General features: G+C 38.1%; 2 long non-coding RNA genes across 7 annotated transcripts in view; one reads left to right on the top strand and one right to left on the bottom strand.

Annotated features, from left to right (window-relative positions):
• LOC121469452 (uncharacterized) overlaps positions 1 to 25,246 on the bottom strand; it is a 159,129-nt gene that overhangs the window by 110,755 nt on the left and 23,128 nt on the right. The window lies entirely within an intron of this gene.
• Positions 1 to 25,246, top strand: part of LOC121469453 (uncharacterized) — a 46,606-nt gene that overhangs the window by 6,413 nt on the left and 14,947 nt on the right. For 2 of the 5 annotated variants that reach the window (XR_012054571.1, XR_012054570.1), the window contains exons 1-3: positions 453 to 4,341; positions 10,370 to 10,539; positions 11,239 to 13,764. This is a non-coding gene — a long non-coding RNA (uncharacterized lncRNA). The other 3 variants (XR_012054574.1, XR_012054572.1, XR_012054573.1) reach the window with 3 other exon arrangements.

Genomic DNA, 25,246 nt, shown 5'->3' with positions numbered 1-25,246 from the left:
GTATTTCTCTGTGAACAGAGTGAGCAGGGCTCAGGTAATCAAACTTCATCTGCAGTGGTGTTACCATACATGATCCATATAGCTTTGAAATATTGAGATCTCTAAACTGATCTATTGCTGTTCATTTTGCCTCTGTTGTGTCAAAGCTTGCTTTTTGTCTCTCACAGTAAAAGGAAACAAATACAGTCATGCTTTAATAAACTATGAAGTTTTTGTTTTGCCATCATTATTGGTCTTTCAACAGAAGCAAGGCAAACTGGGCCAGGCAAACAACTGTTTATTGCTACTTTTGCTGCACTGACATGGCTCTGGGTAAAATACACTTTGGTTTTGTTTCAGCTGCTCTTTACATATGCTCCCTATCTTAATCTGCATCTCTGGAAAGAACCAAAGTCTCATGGAGCTTGATTCTGGTTGCTAACAGGATAACGAGGTAACTTCTCTGATTTTTTTTTATTCACTCCTGTTACACTGTTTTGATAGTGGGTAGATACAGCAAGATGACACTTTGTGGCACCTGGCTTGGAACATCAAAGAGCTTGGATTTTTCCTCATGAAGCGATTTCAGTTAGATATGTACAGATGTACTTCAAGATACATCCACATAATATTCTCATGTTCTGTGACTCTTAAAACAGTACAACTAAAACTTACAGTTTTCATCTGGGCAAATGGGTTCTCTCACAGCATTGACATGACATGACATTTTGCACAAGGATTGTCCTTTTGTACTAAAACAGAGGGACAAAAAGTAGTACCCACAAGTTTTGAAGCGGAGCATAGGAATTAATTTCTTGGTGACTCTCTTGAGAATCTAGGTATGATTCAGTCAATCTCTGAAAAATCTGGGAGATGATTCCCAAAGTCTTATTCCTAAATGTTATTTTTAAATCCTGGTGGTATGACCTAGCATTGGCTAAACTGCCTGTTGTGAGCAGTCATCTGTATTTTTGTGGTGATTTTGCAACTGTGTTTGGAGGCACTTTTTTGCCATTGCTTCCATCTGTCAAAACTAAGATCAGTGCAGGTGACAGACTTAATACTCTGAATTCTCTGTAAAATCATAAGTTTTTTTTCTGGTGTAGCTAAGGCTGTGTCCCCCTAGAGATACAGGCCTGGGCTTAATTTGACTCATCTCAAATGGCCTTGCTGTTCGAAATGGAACTTCCCATGCATAAGGGTAAGGTTATACCCAAATTCCCACAACAAACTGGCCAAAGTTTGACCTGACAGTATACTGCAAGCAACAAGTTTCTCACTTATCCATTCCCTGTTTATTATGTTTATTTAAGGTTTCCTTTATTATTTATTTATTTTAAAATAAAATTGCTTTTTCTCTTCGAAATATCCTTGGCATATAAAAAGTGTCACCAACTGACTTGATAATGAAATCTTGGAGGCCAAACTTCTGACAAAACTCTGTAAATTAAAAGGATTGCAACATTTCAAAATTCCTTTGTCAGACACTGTCTTTATTTTACATTCTTTTTTTTTTTTTTTTTTTTCCCTACATTATTACTGTCTGTAAAGGAATGATGGATGACAGAGAATGAAGTTCCCATTAACTTAAGCTGTTACCATAAATCCTCCAGAGATGTCTAATTAACATGAAAGTTTAGTAGTTTGGGTTCATTGTGAGAGTCTGCTCCTGGTGCTCTGTATTTCTACCAGTGCAGTCCAGAGGTCCATAAATCTTCATTGCTCTGGGATTCCCAGTATGTCCCATTACCATGAAAAAGTGACATCTGATGCAAGAAGTGTAAATACTGTGTAGAAGTTCAATAAAGTGTTTCATTCTTCACTGCTGAATTACAGTTTTATGGTCCATAAATAAAGGCAAACAAGGAAAACTAAAATATGAGGAATGGTTGTATATCACACATGTTATCTGGAATGAAATTGTTTCTGCTCTGGTGACAAATGTCTCACCTTCAATTTGCATTCATGTCTTGTGTTATGCCACTCTAAGGGCAGATTGTTGATGTTATAAATTACCTCAAAGTATAAAATTATAGATTCTGGTATCATTCAGCTTTTCATGGAACAAGGGATAAAGTCTATCAGACTGGTAAAGTTTGAGTAAACCCAGTATTCTTAGGGGTCAACTTTATATAGCTAAAAAAATAAAATTTTTGCACACACAAAGCAACCCTTTCCTCCCAGCAAAACAGCATAAACATTCTGAAATGATCTGCTTTGTTCAGCAGCAGCCTATGATGGGTTTTGTTGTAGCGATACATGTATTTTCATAATTCAATCACTACAATAATCACTTAGCAAAAGATGCGATGACAGAAGTGAAAAGGATTTAATAGATCATCAAATCCAAGCTGCTGTGCTAAGCATTTTGGCATATCAACCTGTTTATAAATGCACCAGCTCCACTGAAATTGCTTCAGATGTCTTCTCCTCTTACCTGCATGAGCAGAAGATTCTGGACATGCATTTCTCTTATGGAGGGTCCACTCTGTGCTTATTTATAGTCTGGTTATATGTATTGACTCTTCAGTCTGCACTGCATTTCAACAGCTGTTTTCTCCCTCCAGTGTTCTTAACCCAGTGAATTCATGTACAGCTCTCCAAAGACTGCTGGCATTTTTGGATTTTGTGCTTTCTATGTAAAATAACATTCATTCCTCTGATCACCTTATCCCTCCTCTGACTTGTAGTAGTCCTAATGCATCATAAAACATGTAACTGAAATTTGTAAGCTTAATTCTAAACAAGGTCTTACAGAGGTAATACATGATGCTTTGACTTCTTCTACCATGTATGGTGCAATAGCATTGCATTTATCTTTTTTATGTCTATATTTATGGTTCATTTTCATTGAAATCTGTGTTAGCAGGCATTTCCAGCTGCTGAACTCTGGGATTGACTCTATAATCCACATCCCTTGGTGGACTTTGGTAGAAAGTTTTGTTATGTGCCAAGACTTTGTCTGTTGAGACCTAAAGTTGACTTTCCTTTCCCAGCTGAAGGGGGAGCAAGCCCTAGTGGGATAGGTAGGAAGAGATGCAGTGACCTCTCCTCATGTTCTTGACATTCCAGGCTGCAGAGCCTGGAATGCCTATGCTTATTTTGTGAATTATTTTATCAATTATATTGAATTTATCTCACATTCTCTATGTTTTTAATGTTGCCCTATTGTGTCATCAGTACAATTTCTTATGTTTACAACAGTAAGCAGCTTGATATGATTTAGATAGGTGGTCCCATCTTCACCAATCAGAGGTATGGGTGAAACACTGAGTGGGGTAATTCTCTATTATTGCTGTCTTGATATAAAATTATTTTAAATCTGCCTCAGTCAATGCGTTTTCTTTTTTTTTTTTTCTTTGTGTTTCTGAGCTCAATTGGAGTAATAGAAGATAGTACAGATGGCATTTTTGGAGGTGTCTGTTTACATCTGGAACGAAGATTCAGAGTTAAGATTACTTCATTTGAACAAGCTGACTTCTTCCTTGGAGATTATACTTAGTATTTCCTGTATAACTGTGGAAAGAGCTGCTCCAAATAGCCAATGTGTTAGTGGTCTTGGTTAACAGGAGATACCATAACACTCACAGCTGTCTCTTTACTAAATTTACAGGTTAAATCAAGAGCCAGTGCACTTGGCTCGCACGCAAGATTGAGGTCAAGGCATGTGTGCTCTGTTCTCATTCCTGCCATGGATCTGCAGGATAAGCGTGAGTCAGATTCTGCCCTTTAGTTCTTTTGTCTATAAAACTTACATACACATAATCAATTTAACAGTCTCTGACAACTTACAATTTGAGCTCAGCCATGGTCTCTGCCTTAGGGGTTTCAAACGAAGTGTCATATTCAGGTATATTTGGCAATGTTGCGGAAACGTGGTAATTATTATACTAAGTTAGTGAAAGATAAAAGAAATTAAATATATTCTGTATGTTCTGTCAAGTTCAGCATCTGAGAGTCAGTGAAAATGGGTTTTTTATGGCTATTTGCAGAAAGTCTTATCTTGTGGCAGACATATTAGCTGTACCTTAACTGAAAGACTATAACCAGGTATCTGGGGTTTAAGAATCAGAAGGGTTGGGAGCAGGTGCATATCCCACTTTTGCTGAGCATCTCATTCCTTTCTTCTTTCAAGAGTTTTTCAGCTTCCCTCTAGGAGCAGCAGCGCTGGTGTGCCACCTTCTCCTCATTGTTCAGTGCCAGGAGGGTAACGAGGCCTGACTTGGAAATGCTGTGTGAGCGGCGAGCAGCTGAGCAGTCTGACTCAGGGGACCGCTGCATTACAGCACTGCAAATCTGGCAAACCTAATTGCGCTCACAGGGATAACGACAACTCCATATGGGATGGAAAATTGTTTGCATGTAGGTTTTACTTCTTAACTCTTCTGCTCTTCCTGTAGTTAGTAGGCAGGCAGCAGTCTCCAAAGCTAACAGCAATGCTGCTGCTGGTCCAGCTGGCACAGAAGATTTAACTTCACACGAGCCAGCTGGCTATCTCCTTGCCTCTTTTCACCTAAGAGACTGAAATATGTCATCCTTGAGATACAACCAGACTTCTGGAACTCTCAGCTCTTTCTGGGAAAGAAACAGCATTATTAGTACCCTGTATATGCTTTCCTTCAGAAAGATATTAAATGTTAAATATGGATATATATGTATTTATATGCTTTATCTATCTATGTTAATGCACAGATGTTAAAATTAGAATGCATACAAAGGAAACTGCAAGCTTACAAATAGATATACAAAAAAAGAACCAGGAAATGAAGAAAAAAGGTACTCTGTTTTCATTTTGATGTGACTGATTTACTTCCACTACCCTGTGTATGTGGTAGCCTTAATTATCAGTCGGATTGTTTAAATATGCAGCCAATATTTTTCTGTACTCAAAGTCATTGATACTAGGAGGATCACAGTATTTTCATTTCCTGTGTTTTAGGATCTAATTTATTACTCCTCAAAATGGCACTAGTGGTTTTCATAGCTTTTTTCCTTTCCCTAGTAAATACAAATATATAGAGAAAGATAAAAATGGCTTTTTTAATATCATTGTTTTATAAGTAGCCCTGCTCGGCTTTGAAAGTCATATCTGGAACAATGAATTGAATGGGACATTACATTTACTGATGCTGCTGTTATGCTGAGTTGCAATTTTGCAGAAGCAGCAATGTATCAGACTGAGCCATGAATCTTCCCCAAGAGAATGTAGGATTTGGAGATTACTGAAAGTGATAAAAACACAGAGAATTCCATCTAGTTGGGTGTGGTGCTAGGGCAATAGTGGTAATATCTCATTAAGATATAGACGTTTCCTTTAATGTAAATTACTCCAGCCAATCCTGACAAGCTGCTTTTTAATAGCATGAAAATTAAAGGGACTTATTTTGCATCTCCCTTTTTGGCTGCTCAAAACTTAAGAAATGCTCAAATGAAACACTTTTAAAATTACCCAAGCTTACAGAAATGAAATTAAAAGCACAACATAAAAGCACTTTAAAAAGTTCTAATTATGGATTCTTGTCTTGTATCTCACGGAGAGCAGATGTGGCAGAAAGCTGTAGCAATAGTCTGAGATGCCTCCAATGCAGAAGTTTATTAAAAGCAACAAAGGAAAACCTTTATCTCACATAAGTAACAGATGCTGTTTATCCACTGAATGCCTACTCATGGTGGCACTGAGTGACTTAGTTTATATTAGCTAAACCAAGAAGGCCTGTATTCAAGCAAACCTGTAAATAAGGCTAAATATTTAGTTGATGCAACTTTCTTCTAGAAGATTTGGCGATTAAAGTGCTGAAATGCACTTATTGAAAATTAACATAAATTAAGTTAGGATTTAGAGTAATTAAAATGGATGGGCTATAGATTATAGGTTATTATGGTCTGAACTAGTGAACCACAACCTTTCTTGCTCCATCAGTTTTATTAGAGCAATGTCTACAGTGTGTTGCCTAATGGCTATAACTAGGTAACTACTCATGGCCTCTGATCAAAGGAGAGGGCTCTCAAAAAGTATCTCAAAGATTATCAGAGGCTCCTTGAGCCAAGGCTGCTTATCACTCATCACATCAAGGCTGCTCAGTGCTCTCACCTGTTCTGAACATTTGTTATCTGCTCTGTCATTTGAGATCTGGGGTCCATGGTTTGGAGTTCTTGAGAATCACACAACATACCATTTTATGGATGGCATCCAAACATGAGGCATCTTACTTAGCATCAAAGATCTAGTGTTATGAATAATATATGTTTAGGAGGCTGAAAATCAAGCAAAATAGATCATATGTAATTCCAGGAAAAATATCTCAAAGGCCATAGTATAAGACTGTTTTATAAGATGAATTTGGAAACTCTTGTCTACTTTGCCAAACCTATAAAGATAAGCTGAAGTAAATAAATGGTGAAATAGCCTATTTAAGGTCTTTGCATCTTTTGCAAGTTTTAAATGCTTTCACTGGAGGCAATGCTTAAAGTTGCTTAGCACTCAAATTATTTGCAGTAGTTTTTCAACTACAGCATCCTTCAAAGGCATCTGCAGTGATACATCCAGGAACATATCCAGCCATTCCAAGCGCTTAGATGTCTCATGTTTGGATGCCATCCATAAGAAGGGATGTTGTGCAATTCCTAAGTTCTAAGAATTCCAAACCGTGGGTTGCATTGTGAAAGTTCTCTTTAAACTTTGTAAGTGAAATATGTTGTTAGAGGCATCTTCCCTGAGGATTACTGGCAAACACCTTGTGTTTAGGGGGGTACCACACAATTTAGACAGCACAGACAGGATGTCTCTTTCATTCTAATTTCTCTTTGTACATGGTTTATAACATGCCCCCAAATTACTTCTTGTTATACAATTCTTCATGCTTGTTCTACTCTCAGAAGTGAGTCTTTTTCAAAGGATTTCAAAGAAGACCATTTTAGCTCCAAGTGTGCTGTGCGTGAAAAAGGATTGTTTTGACACACTTTTATGCTCTGGTTGCTCCAGAAGCATTTAAATCTGAAAATTGAAATTGTGATGGGTAAGTCTCGGCCTTTCAGATAAGGTGTTACAAGCACTCAAAAACAACATTAAAAGGACATGAAGGCTGTAAAGTTAAGTGCCTGCCAAAAAACAAATTAGGCAATGATAGAATGAACATTGATAGTGAATCCTTAGTTCAGTCCTGCTCTGTGTATAGGTTATGACAATTTTGAAGGGATAAGGTACTATATTTTTCATGTACCTTTTCTCTCCTTGTATTGTCCTTCCTTATTGCATCTGTATTATAACATTTTTGTTTCCAGATACAGTTTTTTTTCACTCAGTCATTCCTTGCTTTATCCTTCCAGTCTTCTAATTTTCACCCCATCCTTAACATTTCCTTGCCCCTCACATTCTTACTTCATCTTCACTCCTGAATGTCTCTGTAATCTTTTTTTTTTCATTCTGCTGTCTTCTATCTTTTTCCTGTGGTTGGCCAAGAAAAATGAAACTCTAAGGCATGACAATGACAAAATCCACATCATATTTTATATGTACCTTTCTTAAGGTGCAGAGAAGTGATTTCTATGTGAGAATATGTTTGGAAGTAAACTTTTGGAGGAGGAGCTAAGGGGAACTCTTCCAGACTGTTGCCAAAGTCAGCTGTCTCCTATATGTTTGTCTTGTAGCTCCTTTTGCAATGCCATGTGTTTGGGGATTTCCAGTGGGGATTCAGCTTCTTTATGTCAATTAAAGTTATGCTGAGTTTTTAAAAACTCTGTTAATAGATGAAGTTAAGATGTTCTGAAGGTCTTTTGGAGGATGCTATCTAGAAAAAAGAAATCAAAGATAAAAAATAGAGTTAGTATTCCTCACATATTTGTATTTCACACGTGAGCATGCTAATTTTCTGTGCAACTCCTCTGTGAAACAAAGTGTTCCTTTTAATCTTATTTGCCTCATGTGTTCTCCATCCCTTCCCTCTATTTTTTAAAGAAACTGACTTTTTCTGTGGTCTCTTAAATTAGTTTATGCCTTTGGGAAAGATTACTATGTTTATGTGGCATCAACTGGAACAAACTCTTGCAGATTCAAGGGGCATCACTGGTCTGTGCTCTGTAATCCTGCTATGCCAAGAGATCAATATGCTGGGAGGTGTGAACATACTGAGCATACCAGTGAACCTATCTGACTGGGTGAATTTTAATTTAATTTGAGAACTTCCAGAGCTTTCTCACTGATACTGCAAAAATCAGACTTGCATTCCTAATTTTCTACACTGTAAGTAGATCTGGCTAATTTGTTCCCCAGCTGTTTCATTTGCAAAGGGGGCTGTCATTCTGTGTTAAATAAAACTGGTAAAGATGGAGCCCAAGGAAGGTCTGTGTAATGATGAAAGTTTGTTCCAGTTCAAAGCTGCTGTTGATATTGGGTGAGATCCAAAAACTCTTGATGCCAGATGCAATGCTTCCATTGATGTAATCAGATTTCAAATCAGGGCTGGTGTGTTCAGCCCACTACTCCTTTAACTACTGCTCTGGTTCCTGACTCTCTGGGAACTGGAATGAGTTGTGCCAACAGCATTTAGAAAAACACCATTCCTGGTTGCTCTCTGCCTAGTACTATACGCAAGAGATGCTCACTCCCAGTTGTATAATTCACTCTGTTTCTCCCCCTAGGAATGCAATATGAGAATTTTTTTTTCTTCTCCAGTCTAGCCTTGCCTTTAATTTGTTTTCCCCAGGACAGATGTGCACTGCTCTGTGTAATCTACAGGTGTTGTGGACCTGATCTGGGTGACCTTCACTGCCCCTAAATCTGAGCTGCTGGCTCATTCAGCCAGGAACTGATTTCTGGTTTCTTGGGACTCATTAGTAGAGGCTAGCTTGGTGGGCTCATCATTGGCACCTTCTGTACTTCTAAAAAAAAGATAAAAGGGAATGTTTTGAAAATCCAGGCAGTTGTATGAAAGATAATGGTTAAATCAGGTTTAATAGTGATCTGCTCTGGCATTATTGTATGTTAGAGGCTCAAGGACCAAATCATGGTCTTGGCAAGCCCCACCAGAGAGTGACTGACCCTGGGTCTGAGAGCAGTTCCCTGGGAAGGGTCTGGAATTGGAGGTCTTCTATTTGACACCACTTGTCAGCGAAATGTGCCTCATTGGACAGTCTCACAGCTGCATTGGTTTCTCAGTTGCCTTATGATTAATATTAACCTTTGTTGTCGCTGATCATACTGTTTTCTTTTTTGTCTCATCTGCCTGTTTTTTCCTGGCTTTATCTGTCTCTGTACTGCTAAAAGTTCCCATTTTCTCTTCCAATTTACTTTTAGAGGGAGCAGTATGGAGACCCCTGTCAACTAATCTGTCTGCTGGTTAAAAAATGCTGCTGCCCTTAGCTAGGCAAAGTCTTATATCAACTTGGTGGGCAAACATACAAAAATACTTCTCCTGCTGTCAGAAAAGAGCAAGTATTTCACTCTTTCCAATATGCAAGTGTTTCTCCTATGATTTTTAACAATTGTTGATAGCAGTGAAGCAGTTATGGTAAAACTTTGCTTTATGGACTGTGTACTATTTTGGGCTCTGTGCTGGTGGGTGAATAATCCTGGTATAAGTCACTTTTCTATTCTGAAACTCTTCTCCCACATATAAAAGGAGAATAAAAATGCTGGCTGGCTTTCTGATATGCTTTGAAATCCACTGCTGAAAAATGTTACTTAGAAGTTGGACATTATGATCTATAATTATAATCAAACCCATATGAGCATTATGCATGAGAAGACAGCATGATAACATATATGGTTGTGAGTGTAAAAAACCCAGGAAATTCCTCCTTCTGCTGTAGACAAGTGACAGTGGAGGCATTTTTAAGTACAGATTCATTATGCCAGTAATGCAGAGAACCTGGAGAGGTGCATTGCTACTTGTTAAAATTTCTTTCCTGTATTAAATTTCTCTGCCACGATTTTGATTAGCATAATCCTTTGACCTAAATATGAAAATATCAGCAAAGACATGAAAACTGAAATCAGGTTTCAGAGTTGACTGTCCTGCTGTACTTTGTGAATGGCATTAGTTGGTGGAAGTGAGTGGGACAGTAGGAATTATTACCCCCAAAAATCTAGAATGGTACATTAGAGCCCAACTTATTTTTTGGGGATTCAGCTTTCTATTATTTATGCAGTTTTTACTTGTATTGAAGAATTCTCTCCTGGACTATAAGAACCTTGGAAGTTCTTCTGGGCATTAAGTTACTTCAGGAAATCCTATCTAAACCATCAGCTTCTTACTGGCTTACAAAAGTAAAAATGGTTTGTTATCTCAAACAAATGCACATTGTTACAGTTGATTTTAAAAGTATTTTTAGCTTGTGAACATACCAAAGTCATGAAGTGGCAACTTGAATCTTGGTTGTTTTATGATTTCAGGTGTGTGAATTGCATAGATCCGCATGCAAATCTATAGATGAATAGTTTCAGATCTACCTCCAAAACTCCAGGTGCTCCTTTTGCTATTTTCACTTTCCTTGCTGATATTGCCTGGCCACCTCAAGACACTCCAAGGACAAGCTGCTGTATGAGAGACCTGCATTATAAAAGTAGGTTCATCAAAATGAATGTCTTCTCCCTTACTAGATTTTTATTTTGGTATTATTTGGTTTCAACCCCTGGCATCAGTGCAGTAAATTTAAACCCCCTCAAATCTGTTGACTTCATTTAATACCTCTTACAAAGAATACCCCCATATGATTTTTTTTTTAATGGAAACAAAGTAACTGTAATGATTCCAGCTCCTTTGTTAAAGGAGCAATAAGGTTGCAAATTGCACAATCTGGAAATGCTTGTTCAACTCAGTTCTGTTCTCCTCTTTGTCTGCATCATGATACTGACTTATAGTATTTCACTTGTGTAAAAGATCAGAACAAACCCTTGTTTACAAGTGAAGTAGATTACACTCAGTATAAATCAAGATAGTAAATTGAAGCTGAGATTCTTTCTTTTTTCTGAAGTACAACCCTTTTTGCTACTGAGAATAATACTAATACAATGACTACAAGGTAAAACTTGTAGCTTCTTTGAGGTCTTAAAAGAGTTGTGACCATACTGTGTTACATACTTTAAATACACCTGAGGAAGTGTTGTGAATTTCCCTGAAGGGGGATCAGGACTGGTGTTTGGAACACAGAACAACCAGACTTATTAGAACACCTCTTATAGATTTGGTTTTTATTAGTAGACTTGAGATGTTAATGGCAGAAAGCTATTTCCTCTATTAATTCACTTATTCTTTTGTGCAGGTCGTGCACCTGCACACAGCGAGAGCAGCAGTGGGACACTAACACTGTAGTAGGTTTACTCAGAAGTGGATGGTCATCCTGGGCACAACTGTGTTTTCTAGCAAGGTGTTTGGAAACTCCTTTGAGGTACCTGTAATCAGGAGGTATGTATCATACCTGTAGTTCTTCTCTGCATGCAGCAGCTCATTTCCTCTTTTGGCAGGCTCAGAGTAATCCCTTCACTGGTTGATGGGCACATTCATCAGCCTTTTTTCTTGAATTTTCCAATTCCTGGGAGACTTTGCATGTGCTATTTCATGGCACATACATTTCTCACAGTTTTCAGGTGATGGTCCCTCCATCCAGATTTATAGATCCCTTGTCCCCGCTTCAGGAAGGTGGGGGCAGGGGGATTTTGTGTCAGGAGCAGCGCTGCTGCCGAGCCTTCAGCTGTTACTGAGGAGACAGAATGTGAGTGGGAGAAAGGAAGATATGACCCTGTTGTGGAGGTGGGGAACTGGGCTACAGCATTTTGCTGATTTGCCTCACCCCTGGCAGGAAGCTGGCAGCAAGGCTGTGAACTGAGTCCAGGGTGTCTGTCCTCTTGGCTCAGCCTTTCACTCTCAAGAACAACTGTCTCCGCAGTTTTCAGCTCCTGTTGCTCTTCTTGCTCTGCTGCAAGATAGGCAGTACGGCACTCTTGCTTTCCTGGATATACTGGCATTCTGGAAGTAACTCCAGTGTTTGAGGAAAACCTCAAAATATTTGAGATTGGGTTTCTAGGGCTTGGTTAGCACACTTATTGAGACTCACTCTAAGGTAATTGTTCCTCTGAATGAACTAGAGATGTTTCTTCTAGTCTTTACTCCACAAATTGTGAATAGAAAAGGAGCAGCCCAAAGGAGATGTCAGGTGTCTGAGAACAGTTGCCTAGAAGAGTCCATTTTCCCTGTGACTTTTCTACTCAACATATCTAAATTATTTAGAAGAAAAAAAAAAAAAAGGCTAAACAGTTTTAAGAAATTATATCCAAAAGGAAGACTCGAGAGGATTAGGAGAAATTATTATTGAGCCTGCAATTTATTGTAATGTGTTTTGCTGAAGTCACTTTGCTTTAACAGTCCTTATCTTTCCACTGTTCCCCAGCCCAAGTGATGAAAACAACAGTTGAAAAACCATCCCTTGTTTTTATTTCATGCTAGATATTGTTAATACGTCTTTAGCTAGCACTGAATATTGTATTTAAGTGTTGTCATGGTGTCAGGATTAGACTCTGATGAGGATCTGAGTCATGAGCAGGCCTAGCATTGTAACTTCATGTTAACCTTTTCCCTAGCTCTTTTTGTTTCAGTCTCTGAAAGTTCAATAGTTTTTATAGATGAAAGACTATGTGGAAATTTCTTTTTTCTTTAGGTAAATTCTGTTCATGGAATTCACTGAACCAAAAGCTCAGAAATTCCTTTAAATGCCAGTAACTTCAGTAATTTGGGGTTAGTCTTCACTGAATTTTCTTAGTTAATTACTGGCATATTTAAACCAGGTTTTGGTTGACCAAGGACCATTAAAATACACTTTGGGTTAGAACAGTATATTTAAAAAGATTTGACAGAACTCTTTCTTCAACTGTTTTTTTGCTAGTTGAAAGAAATTCCTCATCTTAAAATATTCTTGAGACTCTCACTCTCATTTTCTGATAGACTTAGGAGTGATTATAATAATAAAACAAATAAACTTGTAAATCATACCTACATGGAAGACATTATTCAGAACGAGAAAGGTTAGATAATTAAACTCCATGTAATTAACTGAATGAGAATGTCTTCTTGAAATACAGGGGTGGATGATCTCTATATTTGGTAAGTAAACTACCTATTGCTGATGCTGGGAGCGAAATAATAAAATAAAATTAATACAAGTATCTTTGCCCGAAACAAAATTACCCATTTTATCACTGTTTGAATGTAGTCTTACTGGTTTTCAATATGCCTCTTGCAGAAAATAGTTCTCCTGTTTCTACATGAAGACCCACTGGACTTTCTGGGAATTTAAGGAAGGGAAAATAACACCAGAACTTGGCTGACCACAGTGTATGCAGTAATGTTTTGATTGTCAGATGAAATATGTTGGAAAACTTATGCAGATGTATTTTGGGTTAGGAAAATTGTTGTTCTCACCTAAAAGGAAAAAAGAAATCCTTTGGAGGTTAAAAGTGAGAACAAATTCCAGTCTATATTGAAAGATTTAGCAAATTCATGTCAGTTTAGAAAACCAGAATTATAACTACAAGAGGACACTGATTATTTTCTCACATGTAATTCAATTGGGACTCATCGCTCAGGAAAGTCATATGGTCAATAAAGTCTTGTTCTGTTTAATTATAATAGAACAACTTGACAGACATCTGGGCCAATTTCCCCACAGTACCTCAAACTTGGAATGGATAGAAAAAGCATCAAGTTGATTTAATGCAGAGCTGTGGATGAGCAGTCAGAAATGGAAGGAGAAATGTGGAACAGTTCTGTCAAAACCCTTGATCATGCAAAACAGGTAAGTATTGGACTACTTTGAAATGCTGAGATTATTTTTAATGCTGGGACTAGATTTGCCTAAAGATGCAATCAGCAAGAGATAAGTGCTTTACCTCCTTAATCATTTGTGTGTCTTGAAATGGATTACTGGCTAAAATTCAGGTCTTTTTAAGTCTGTGGGAAGGCTGTGTTTGTGCTGGGGCCCTGAAGGCACTAGCAGACCTTAGTGACCAGCCTTATCTGGAACTTCTAGGATTAGTGTGTTTAGCCCCCTGTCCTGGATACAGTGGGGGAGAACTGGTCTCTAGCACAGCTGCAGGCATGCTCTGCCTGCCTGGAGATTCCCTTTTTGCAGAGCTCAGCCAGTGCCCTGGCAGCTTGGCTTGAACTTGGACCTGTCTTATTGCCATGGCATTGGCACGTGAATGGCAGGATACTGTGTCGGGATCTGTCCTGCTCCACAGCTCAGGCTGGGGACAGGCCCTGGCTGGTGGGACTCTGCCCGCCTGGGCTTACAGTGAATCATGTTCTGTGCACTTGTCTTTCAGTCCATTGGGTTCACAGAGATGTTTGAATTAGATCTGATACCCAGCCATTAGACAATTAGTGCTACAAGAGCAAGAGCACAAGCACAATAAAAAAAAAAAAAAATCTCACTTTTCTCTTTCACATTATTTGAGGTTTTTTTTTTACCCAATTCTCTTTCCTGAGCTTTGGCTGTTTCAAATACTTTCTTGCAGGCCTCTTCTATTACAGATCTTCATTGCCCATATTCTAAAGGCCAGATATAATCTCCTCATCTATCTTGTGTGGCTGTTACTGCCTGCTGCAGCAAATCAGCACAGCTTTAGCAGCTTTAGATGGATCTCTATATAATCTCTTCACGGGCTGGCCAGCAGAATCCCACTACTCCAGTACACTGATCCTTTGCATTCATCATGTGAATATTAAAGTACGCAGATTTTACTAATGGAAGTGCCCTGGAGAGAAGATAATGAGCTTCAAGCAAAGCAAACATTTAATCTTTGGTTTTGAGGTATTTGCTGAAAACATTTAAAATTGTGTATCTATCTGATTTTAAAATTTCCAAGTTGAAACATATGTGGTTATTTTCATTAGTTGGAGAGCATGGTCAATAAAGTAGTGTTTGTGTGAGTGAAGTTTCAGTGGAAGTTAATTACAGGTAATTTAGGGATAGACAAAGTATACAGTAATTCATCCTAACGCCACAAAGTTAATGAGAATTTTGTCATTGGTTTCACAGTGGACCAGGCTTCATAAAAGACATATCTGACTTTACAGAGAGGAAACTTTCCTCCTGTTTAAGCCAGTTTCATGTTACTAACATTTGCTGAAATTGTTTTTGCAATTAAGAATGTGTGAAAAATTAAATACAAACCAAATATTGCCAGAAAGTGGCAATTGTCAGATTTGGCTTTGTTCAATTCTTCTTCTTTTCCCGTAACTGCTGGCAATATCAGCTAGCATCACTAGCTCTCTGTGGCTGAAAAAGTCAACCTGATTGATGTGACACAGTTCAGTCCAGAGAAAAATCTGCAGTCAAAAACTGATCACAAAGTTAGTTATACAATGAGTCAGGGCACTGAAGAATGAAAATACCAAGCTGGCTTTTTGTGAGTGGAAGAAGGATATGCAAAATGTGCTTTCTCCTTAGGGAATAAGCTATACATTTTGTAATGGTGCTTTTCATTGTAAATGTTTGTTTCAAATCAATATATATATTAGAAATATCAAAAATTTGATGAAGTTTTAGGGTTCAATTATTTTAAATCAATAGGGCTGTAAAAATAAGCACAGCCCATTAGCATTCTTTGGTTTTATTGCACAGGAGAATTTTTTCTGAGTTTTTTTGTGGATTTGGGGTTTTCGTTTTTTTTTGGTGAAATTAAGACTTTCAAATTTGTTGGAGTGTGAATCTGTGAGAATTTGATAAAGAGGTGCGATGTCACATGGCCTAAGGTGCAAATGGACTTCTCACTCTTCTTAAGTTTTCATGCCTAATTCTATTCTTTTTTAACAAAGCCTCTGGATTTTTAACTGTGGTTCATAAACAAGTTTAGGGTTCAGAACATAGAACTATTGGCAGCTGTATTTAAAAGGTCTGAAATTTGTAAGACAAATTTCTGCAGATCTGAGGAGTGAGTGACCACATGTGGACACAGCGCTGAAGAGAAAATGAAACCCAATAAAAGAGTGAGAAAAGTGGTGACTGTAAGCAATGAGGGAGTTCCTTGGTCCTTATAACACTGAGTGGAGGTGTGAGAGGAATGGGCTTTGAAAAGGCTGAGATAAACCAAAAACCAGAGGGACAAACATTCAGTTCCTCAGGAAAATAAAATCACTGGGGATATTTACATATATAAACTTTGGTCTTTTGGGGTTATATTTTCCTATTTCTAACACATGAAAATAACCACTACTCAAACTGAGAAAATCGCTCATATCCTGTGGTGGAAGAATCAGCTCCAGGCATCAGCATTAGCAGAATTTACTTTTGCTAAATAAATAAAATCCACCTTAGCTGCCAAATAAAAATCATTATCACAGGAGTTTCTATTATGCTTGCTTAGTCTCTAGTGCATGGAGTAGATATTACTAATTTATTTCATGCTGCCCAGCGTGTGGCTGACAATGGCTTTAGGCAGGATCACAATGTGTGGCAAAGGCACGTCTCTAGTCTATGTACTGAGCCACTCTTGAAAGCACACCTCAGAACCACAGCTGCCATTCAGCATCCTCCCTACAAGACATCCTTGGCCTTCTGAATTCGCTTACAGCACTTGTTTCACCCTTTGGGTCTTCTTCAGGCAATTTGATTCATAAAACAGACAAGCAAAACATATTGTAGATGCTTTTATAATTTCTTTCCTTTTTTTTTAATTCTTTTTTTCCATTTAGTCAAATTTCTTTTCCGCTGTATACTCCTACCCATACAATTGTACAACCACAGGGCACTGAAAAGTCAATTTTTTCCCTTGTGTGCATTTTTTTTTTTACTTTTGCAGTTCAGATCCCCAGAGGGAAAGGTATGCTATTTGTCTTTATCTTGTGTTTAATGCTAAATGTAGTCTGCAATGCAGAGATGGGTGCTGCTCTTTGGGGTACCCCTTCCAATTTATGTTGCAACTACTCAAAAATTACATAAAAATGGTGATGTACCAGCTGCTGGGAAATGATATAAAGCTCCCATCTTCATTCCAGAATATGAAAAGTTGCCCCAAGTATTATTCTCATTCATTTAAAAGGGCTTCCTTATTTATCTTGGTTTCCAACAAGACAAGAAATAGAGTTGGTTTGTGTGTGTCCTATTTCAGAGACTGAACAACCCTGGAGGGACTAATTTTTCTGCCTGCTGTAGCTCTCTTGTTTATTTTTTTTAGCCAGATGTCAAACAGAAGATGGAGAAAAACTTTAGGTGCTCTCAAGAATGATGGTAATAAGGGAAGATGATAGAACGTAACTGGATTGTACTCTTGCGGCTGAATTGCTATTGATTTTAGAGAATGTAAAATCTCATTGCAAGACAGGCATCTCCCCAGCCCTTGGCAATGCTCTCTGCCACCTGCCTGTATGGGCAGGGAGGTTCCTCACAAACAGCTTTTCTCTTCCCAAGTTGACTTATAGTAGGCATTTCTGCCTCTTGTACATTGACATTCGTCTCTCTGATTAGTTCTTCTCCTATTGCACCCATTAGTAGACAAGATGTTGACTTCAGCTGTGTTGGTTGCATTAGAGCAACATGGTGATGACTTTTTACTCAATATAGCATTGTAGCACTTATTTGCATGTTTGAGGGTTCTGTTGTAGATAAATAAGATACAGTCACAATCTCATAAACTGGGAACTAATATGAGCTCAGAATATATTTCAGAAACAGTTGAAATAGAATTCTTTTTTTTATATATGATTTTTTTCTTTCTTACCTTTCACTTGCAGAATTTGTTTTCAAGGAAAGTATATTCTTCTTACCTAATTTAATTTTGCACATAAATAAAGAACCAAAGAGAAAATATTTTTGCCAATGTTTTGCTTGTTTTCCCTATAGACAAAGATTTCTTAAATAAAAAAAAGAGATTCATTCTTTATCAAGAAGATAGAACATATAGTTATTAATGATTGTAAAAAAATTAAAATTTATCTGTAGTGTTCAGCTGCAGCAACTAATAGTGCCCAAGTTGCACTTTGTATGGCTTTATTGCTATAAAGAATATAGGACAAAGGGAAATGATGCTATTTCTTGTTTGACTTTTATATGACCATGCACAAGAAATGTATGTTGTTCTAAATTGTTTCTTTGTATGGGTTCACCTCAGCAGAAGACCCTTCTGTTAAAAGATATTTTGCTGGATAGCCAATAGATGTCTCATAAGCATATTCATGTCCTTTAGTCTTGAGAAAATATTTGTTTCCAGGCCGTATCAACACAAATTGTTTTTCTGTGTAGTGTATATATCTGCATAACTAAGGAAATATGTCACAAGTAATTCTACAGGATGTAGCTTTCATTTTCTTCTGTAGTGATATCAAACAGCAGTATAATTATGAGGAGCACTGTGTAGGGATATCTTTAACTTGCAAAGACAAGGTGTCACATCTAATACAGAACAAATCTAATAGGGTAATAGAGTATGACAGCAGAGGGTTCAGACTCTGCGTGCTCAGTTACACACTGGAATACATGTTGGAACAAAGCAGGAGACAGAGTTCAGGAAGCAGAAATCTTATGAGATTTATAAAGCTGTAAGTTTAAAAATTATATTCTCCTGTCTTTCTTTTATGATAGCAAAATTCTGGTGGCCCAGAATCTGAATTGTTGTCCAGACACCTTATTGCTTTATTATTTAACCCCAAGATATTAAAAAATAACTGGCTTTTATCTCCTTCTTGTGTAGCCAGGTACCAGGTTGTGTTAAATGTACAGGTTATCTTCACCTTATCTTCACTTGTGCTCATTTTTGTGATGTAAAATGCCATGAATATTGCATTCCAGGTTTTTTTTTCCCCTGTTATTTAAAGTAATATCACAATAAAAATCTAGAAAATGTGGGTGACTTGGCTTCAAGGTGTCTTTTGGACCACTCTCAGTGAGGCTTTGCATCTGATCAGCCTGAACTGCTGTCTCTGGCAGGCTCCAGGAGCTCAATCATAGGTTCAAAAGGTTTCTGCTGCTGGGATAACCTCAATGATGCACAGCTGAAAGAATAATGCAATTCAGGTTGATAGATAAACTTGAGATAAGCTATTTTTACACAATATATACTGCTTGTTAAGGATGAAAAAGTTTCTGATTTTCTCTGACAGTCATGTCTCAAAGATACCTTGCGAGTCAACACAATTCTTCCTTGTGGATGACTTTTTATCATGCTTCTAGTTAAAACATTCAGTACTAGCAAGGCAGGTAAGCTATCCTAAACAAGGCTCATAACAATATTTTGGGAAAACTAGTGAGTGAAAGGCTGTTTGCATGGTTACTTGTTGTTAGCAAGCATTGGCACAAAGAGAGCAAGAAGGTAATGTTAACACATTTAAATGCCAGTGTGCCAGTACTTTATAGCTGAGTCCAACTCCCCTGCAAGTAAATTGTTCCTTTTTTGCTAGAAAAGATACATGATCATCACCTAGAACTTTATCAGTCAGGAGCAAATCATAGAAGTTAGTTGAGAAGAGAAGTAAAATTCCTCGATCCACTTTTCTGTCTGCATGTCAGGAAAGGACTACTTTTCTTTTTCTGCCCTTGCAGGGACAGAAACTCAATTTTTTTCCCAAAAGACTTAAATACTCCTGGAAAAGTTTGATGAAGCAGCTTCTGCCTGCCAAGTGAAGCAATAGGTGTAACTGGAGGAGCATACAGGTCCTGGCTGTACAGCTGGGGTGCAGTCCAGAATCTTGTGAGATGACTCTTCCTTGGGCATTGCCTTCTGGAGTCCCTAGATGTAAATCTTGGTATTAGCACAGTGGACAGAGACTCTTTAATTGCTATAGTTCTGTGTCCATTAGCAGCAGCTGTTTCAACAAGTTCCAGCAGTGGACTACATGGCAATGCTTTGTGGTCTGCAGACTGACCCATGGGCTGTGCTTCTGGAACCCCTGCTCTGAAAAGGTAGTTTCTGCCAGGAGATGTTGCTTTCCAGAAACCTCATATGTAAGTAATTTCAGTATCCGAGGCCACTCATAAAATGGCTTTTTCTGGAAGTCCTTTTTGGTATATGCTTTCCCACTCTGTTATCCTGGCCTCTTTCCCTCCTCCTTGATTTGTCACTTGAGAATCCACATAAAATGAAGAATGCAGGACATTCAAAGGAAAGTTCCTGGAGCTGAAATGTTACAGCTGTTCTGTCTCCCTTGTCTTTAAATCAGTTTCAGTTTGTTTTAGTGGTGCTGGGGAGAGCTAAAAACCTTAGAAAAAGTTACTGTTGACATCTGTGGCAGAGGGTACCACCCCTTTGCAACACGGGAGGGAATATGAGCTCTTGACAGCTGAAAGAACAGGGTTTTTTCTTGCTTTATGTTATGCATATATAGTATGGACATGAAAGTAGCTTGAAGCCTTCAACACTAATGACTGCTCTTAGGACAATTTAGTATTAATTCCAACTTAATGAAAGCTCCTGGCTCTACAAGACACCAATATCTTTTCTGATTTCATTGCTGGAAGATATCCAAACTGGTAAATTTGTATCACTGGTGTGTGGCTCAGAATGGTTCTTCGCTGAAATAGCATTTCACATACTAGGAAACATTAAGCATTCTTCTGTGAAATGGATGCTTTCTCCTAAGTTTTGCATAGTGTACTTTTCTGAATTTTGATAATTTCCCCCCCCTCATATCCACTAATTGGACACTGCATCTGGATACAGCATGGAGAAATGAAAAGCGAAAAAAAATCTATTTTAGCAGAGTTTGTCATGAGCTCTGATGAAGATGGCTGAGTTTGAACTCATTTAAAAATGAGATGTTGATGCACTTTTTATTGATTTGCATTTTACTATATGTAAGATGAAATGCATCTTCAAGCTCTTCTTTCTCTTGCCGTCAAATTTGTATATGGACAGACAAGCAGTTGCAGATGCTCCATCTACACCCGAGGTTAAGTTGTTGTGGGGTTGTTTTGTGTCCTGTCTTTGTACAGAAAGAGGATAAAAACTGGAATATTATGGAACCTGTTAGATACTTTCGGAAGAATCTGTCTATCTGTGTAACTCCACCTTGAAGATGGTGCCTGACTGGTGACAGATTGGGTTGGAAAGAGCTCACTAGTTAGCATCAGTCAAATTTAAAGGCCAAACCAGAAGCAAAAACTATGTGTGGTTAAGGATCCATTTGGACTGTTAGTCTTTCTTTTCTTTTTTTTTCTTACACTTACTTTTTTCACCAAGTAGAGTTACCTTCTTTGATTAATTGAATGTAACAAAGTTATTAAGAACTACTGTCTATTTAGTAGATATCTCTACTGCGTCATACTTAATATTCATTTCGAAGACATCTCTCTGTCAGGGAATGGCTTCTTAGGGTCAGCCTCAGGATTACATTACAGCTCCTGTCTGTGCTAGAACTGCTGTGTATCAGGAGATCAGTGTAAATATTGAAAGTCTGTAGCCTGGAATAATCCAACCTGACACAGACAACCTAACCCCACATTATAATTAGCATGGCAGGACTTAATTCCTGGCTAAAACACAGTGCTTCTTTCACTTGGGAATGTAAAAGTGCTTATAAATCTAATTTAAATTCCTATTTGAAAAAAGATGATCTAGTCTTGGAGTCTCTTGGGCACTTAAAATCTCAAATATGGAAGGGTCTGTTCTTATACACAGGAAGATATTGATAATAGCAGATAGTTTGATAACATTATAAAAAAATCAATTTGTGAAATGATTTTACAAGACTATTTTTGTTTATCTTGGTCAGGCTTAATTTTCTGCCTTGAGAAATCAGCACTCTTTCAGCACTCTTCATGGAAAGGCTGTTGCTGACCCTGCTGGATTCCACTGAGCTAGCTCTCCAAAACATAGTTAGCAAAGTTACATTTGCCTTTTACTCAGCAGAAATTTCAAAGTTTCAGCCCCTCTCTAATTCCCAAACAATTACAAGAAAAGCCAGCTAAGGAACAACACACAGGATATGTGCCCCATTCCCTGCCCTCCTCCCCCTCCAAAATCATTCCAGCGTGAAAAATGGTCTTGGATGCAAATACGAAGAGGACAGAATGTGACATAGGGACATATAAAAGATGTGAATTTTTTTCAGAAATGGTTGCAATTTATACTTGAAAGAGCCATAATGACACTGCTTCTCTGCACTTATATTAGGCATTTCATCTGAAAATCTCAAAAGGTATTGAGGGAGTGAATTTAGTAGTACTGTAGTCTCCTCCTTCACCTTTAACAGGTTGCAATAGCAGTAGGGGAAAAATTAGGGGTGAGCATTAACAGAATTCACAATGTCCTCTCCAACTTAGGCTGGCATTGTCACTCTAATAAATGACCTGCTGCCACCTGACCTTGCCAGACTAGCTATAGCGCATAGAAAATCATAGGCACTGCAAAAAACCTGATCTGCTAGAAAACATCATGCAGGAGAAAATCTACAAAGTTCTGTCACAACCAGAGCCAGAGGTGCACAATGAAGGTGAGGGGCCCTCATGCCAGAGCTCTAAAACATAAAAACCTACATGGAATCATAATATTGGTTAGTTGTCTAGACCCCCCTGTATGCTCAAGGAATGGAACAGGCACTTTTATCTCACAATTTCTGTCTTATTTTAGATGTTCCTTTTAGCACCATTAACTGAAATGGTTAGGTAGATGTTTAAAGTGAGGTGAAATTATCTCCTCACCAAAAGTAAGCACTTGGTGGTATTTCGACTGGGCTGAAAAGAGAACTTTTGATTTAGATCTTTTGATTCCTGGGTAAAAACTCTAGTAAAAAGAGAGCATTAAAGTCATTATGAATTTAATGGAAGTTTTCTGAACTGCTGTGCTTAGTGCTGGACTGCAGGTGGTCTTTATGCATTTGGCATGCTGTGAGTTGTCTTAAACAATGAGATCCTACAGGGACCAAAGCAGAGAAGTAATGTCCTTATGTCTAATGCTTGGACCATGGCAGAAAAACATTCAAGTCCCTGGAGAGTCATGATTCTGAATGTGTAAGCCCATTTTATCTTTCTGGGACTGTGCAGTTAGGTGCCTGCTGGAATGTGAGTTTTTTGTTTGTTTTGTGGATGCAGGATCACCAACAGTGCTGGTTTTTGTGACACTCAAGGAGTGTGGGTTTTAGGGTAGCTTGCTCTGCATGACGCTGTAAAACATTCTGGGAAATGGGAATTGATAGCCTTAGCATACAGACAATGGAAAATACTGTATTGAATAGATTTTGTAGTTGTTTATTACAGTCAGAGCAAAACTGGTTTTCTCAATACCTGTTGTGGGCTAAATGGGGAAAGAAAATAGAGAGGAAATCACCCAGTCCGCAGTCCGGCTTCCTTCAGTTAGTGAGACCTAATGAAGGTCCAGTGTTGCTCCTGCTGGGATCTATCAGCAGCTTTGAGGTAGCTAAAGAAATACCTTGTATAAAACAGATATTTCCTATAAATGCCTTCTTTTTGTTTGTAGACTGAAGTTTATTTACCTTTATGGATGGTAAAGAGTCTGCAGACCAAAAACCTACCACATACTATGCTGGAGTATCCAAACAGGTTAAAGGTGTGGTGCTAGCAAGCTACTCTGTTAAAAGCTTCTGTTCTTTCAATGGCTTCCTGCATTCTATTATGTGGATTTTTTCTTTTTTTTTTTTTTTTTTTTTTTTTTTTTTTTTTTTGCTGTTGAGGCTTCAGCCTGCACATCTTTCTAAAAAGCTCCTAAGACACAAAAGCTTGTGTACATTTGCAGAAGCAGCGGGTGCTGAGGAAGTGGCAGTTACAGTGCTGCCACCAATTTCAGTGGCACAGCAGGGATGGTCTTTAAGAGAGGAACTAGACTTACAAGCACTTCATGTTCTTGGGGAATATTTCTTATTATAAACAAAACTCCTTTCTTAGAAAGCTTAAGGCAAAGAAATAACTCCTTGCCAAGATAATGTCTGCTGCTCTTGGTTACTGGCCTCACTAGATTTTTCAGGAAAACCTTGGTTTAGGAATTGGTGAATTGAGCACTTTCAAGAGAATATTTTTAGGGAATGACTAAGATGTGCCATATTCAATTCTGGTCTGGGCAGCATAAAACCATTTGCTCAAGTGAGGGATTCAGCAGCCCTCTAGGTTTCTACTCCCTTTTGTGTATTTATTCTGTGTCCTTTGACACATTTTGTCATCTTAATGTCTGTGTACCATCTGCTGAGTAAATAAATATATATTTTGTGGCTGACAAGACACCACTTCCACCAATAAAGATCTACAGAAATATGCCCAAAATCAAGGCACTGTTAAGAAGGTTGAAATACTTCTGTTTAGTTTGTGTGCTCCATTTTCAATTGTCACTTACTTCTCCAAGGCTGAGACTTCTTTCTCCGAAAGAAGCATTTAGAATATCTTTGGAAATACCTTTTTTTCTTTTTTTGTGAACTCTCTCCAATTAGGAGGCAGGCAGAAGTGCTTACTTGTGGAATTCGGGCAGCATTTACAACCTGATTAATGCATAAGTGACTTACTGCTACTGTCTTTCTGTATTTGTGCTGCATCTAGAGATCATAGCTCTGTGAGGTTGTTACTACACACACATGGCCCCTTTACTACTGAGAAGATGCCGAGGCCCACAAATTAGAGCTGAAATGTTGTCTTTTTTCCCCATTCAGAGTTTTGTATCCCTCACTGCCTTATTATTTTGTGACTGGGAGGAGGCTGTCTTGGTCTGGTTTGTGGTTCCAGGTCTCTTATTCTTTTGAATTTTCTCTTGGACTCTAAGTGGAAGGTTTTTGTCAACAATAGCATAAATTACTGACACTTCATGGGTTTTTTTCATAGTTTCAATTACTTCATGTCTTAAAAAGAAGACAATGAGAGGGGTAAAAGTTAGCCCTGAAGCTGATGGCCTGGATGTTGGTGAAAACTGGTGGTTGGGGTAGAGCTTTGAGGAAGCTCTCATGGCTCTGACCTGAGTATCCTAGTAGTGATCAGTCCAATGAATAACAAACTCAGTCATAAAAGAGAGCAAGTGAATTTATATTAGAAAGTGTATTAACTGTATGATATTTTTCTGGGTCATTCTGAATGACACACTTGGAGAAAACCTTCTTTGATTTCATTTTTCAGAAACATTTTGCTACAGCCCTCCGGTATCTTCCAGCAACTTTACTGTTAGTGATTTCATCTTATGCTGTATGACTTTTTTAGTAATACACTGGGAATTTTTTCTTTTGTGATGTCTTTTTTTTTCTGCTGTTCTTCTGTTCAGACTGAAGAACTCAGAGCCTGGGTTTCCCTAGAGCTTCAGCTAGATTATTCTCTTATTTTGCTGTTTCATCTCAGCTGCTAATTGCATTTTCTG

This window comes from Taeniopygia guttata, chromosome 2 (assembly GCF_048771995.1).
Source record: "Taeniopygia guttata chromosome 2, bTaeGut7.mat, whole genome shotgun sequence".
Classification (NCBI taxonomy): domain Eukaryota; kingdom Metazoa; phylum Chordata; class Aves; order Passeriformes; family Estrildidae; genus Taeniopygia; species Taeniopygia guttata.
The sequence above is the reverse complement of the archived record's forward strand: the minus strand, read 5'-3'. Positions and strand labels throughout refer to the sequence as shown.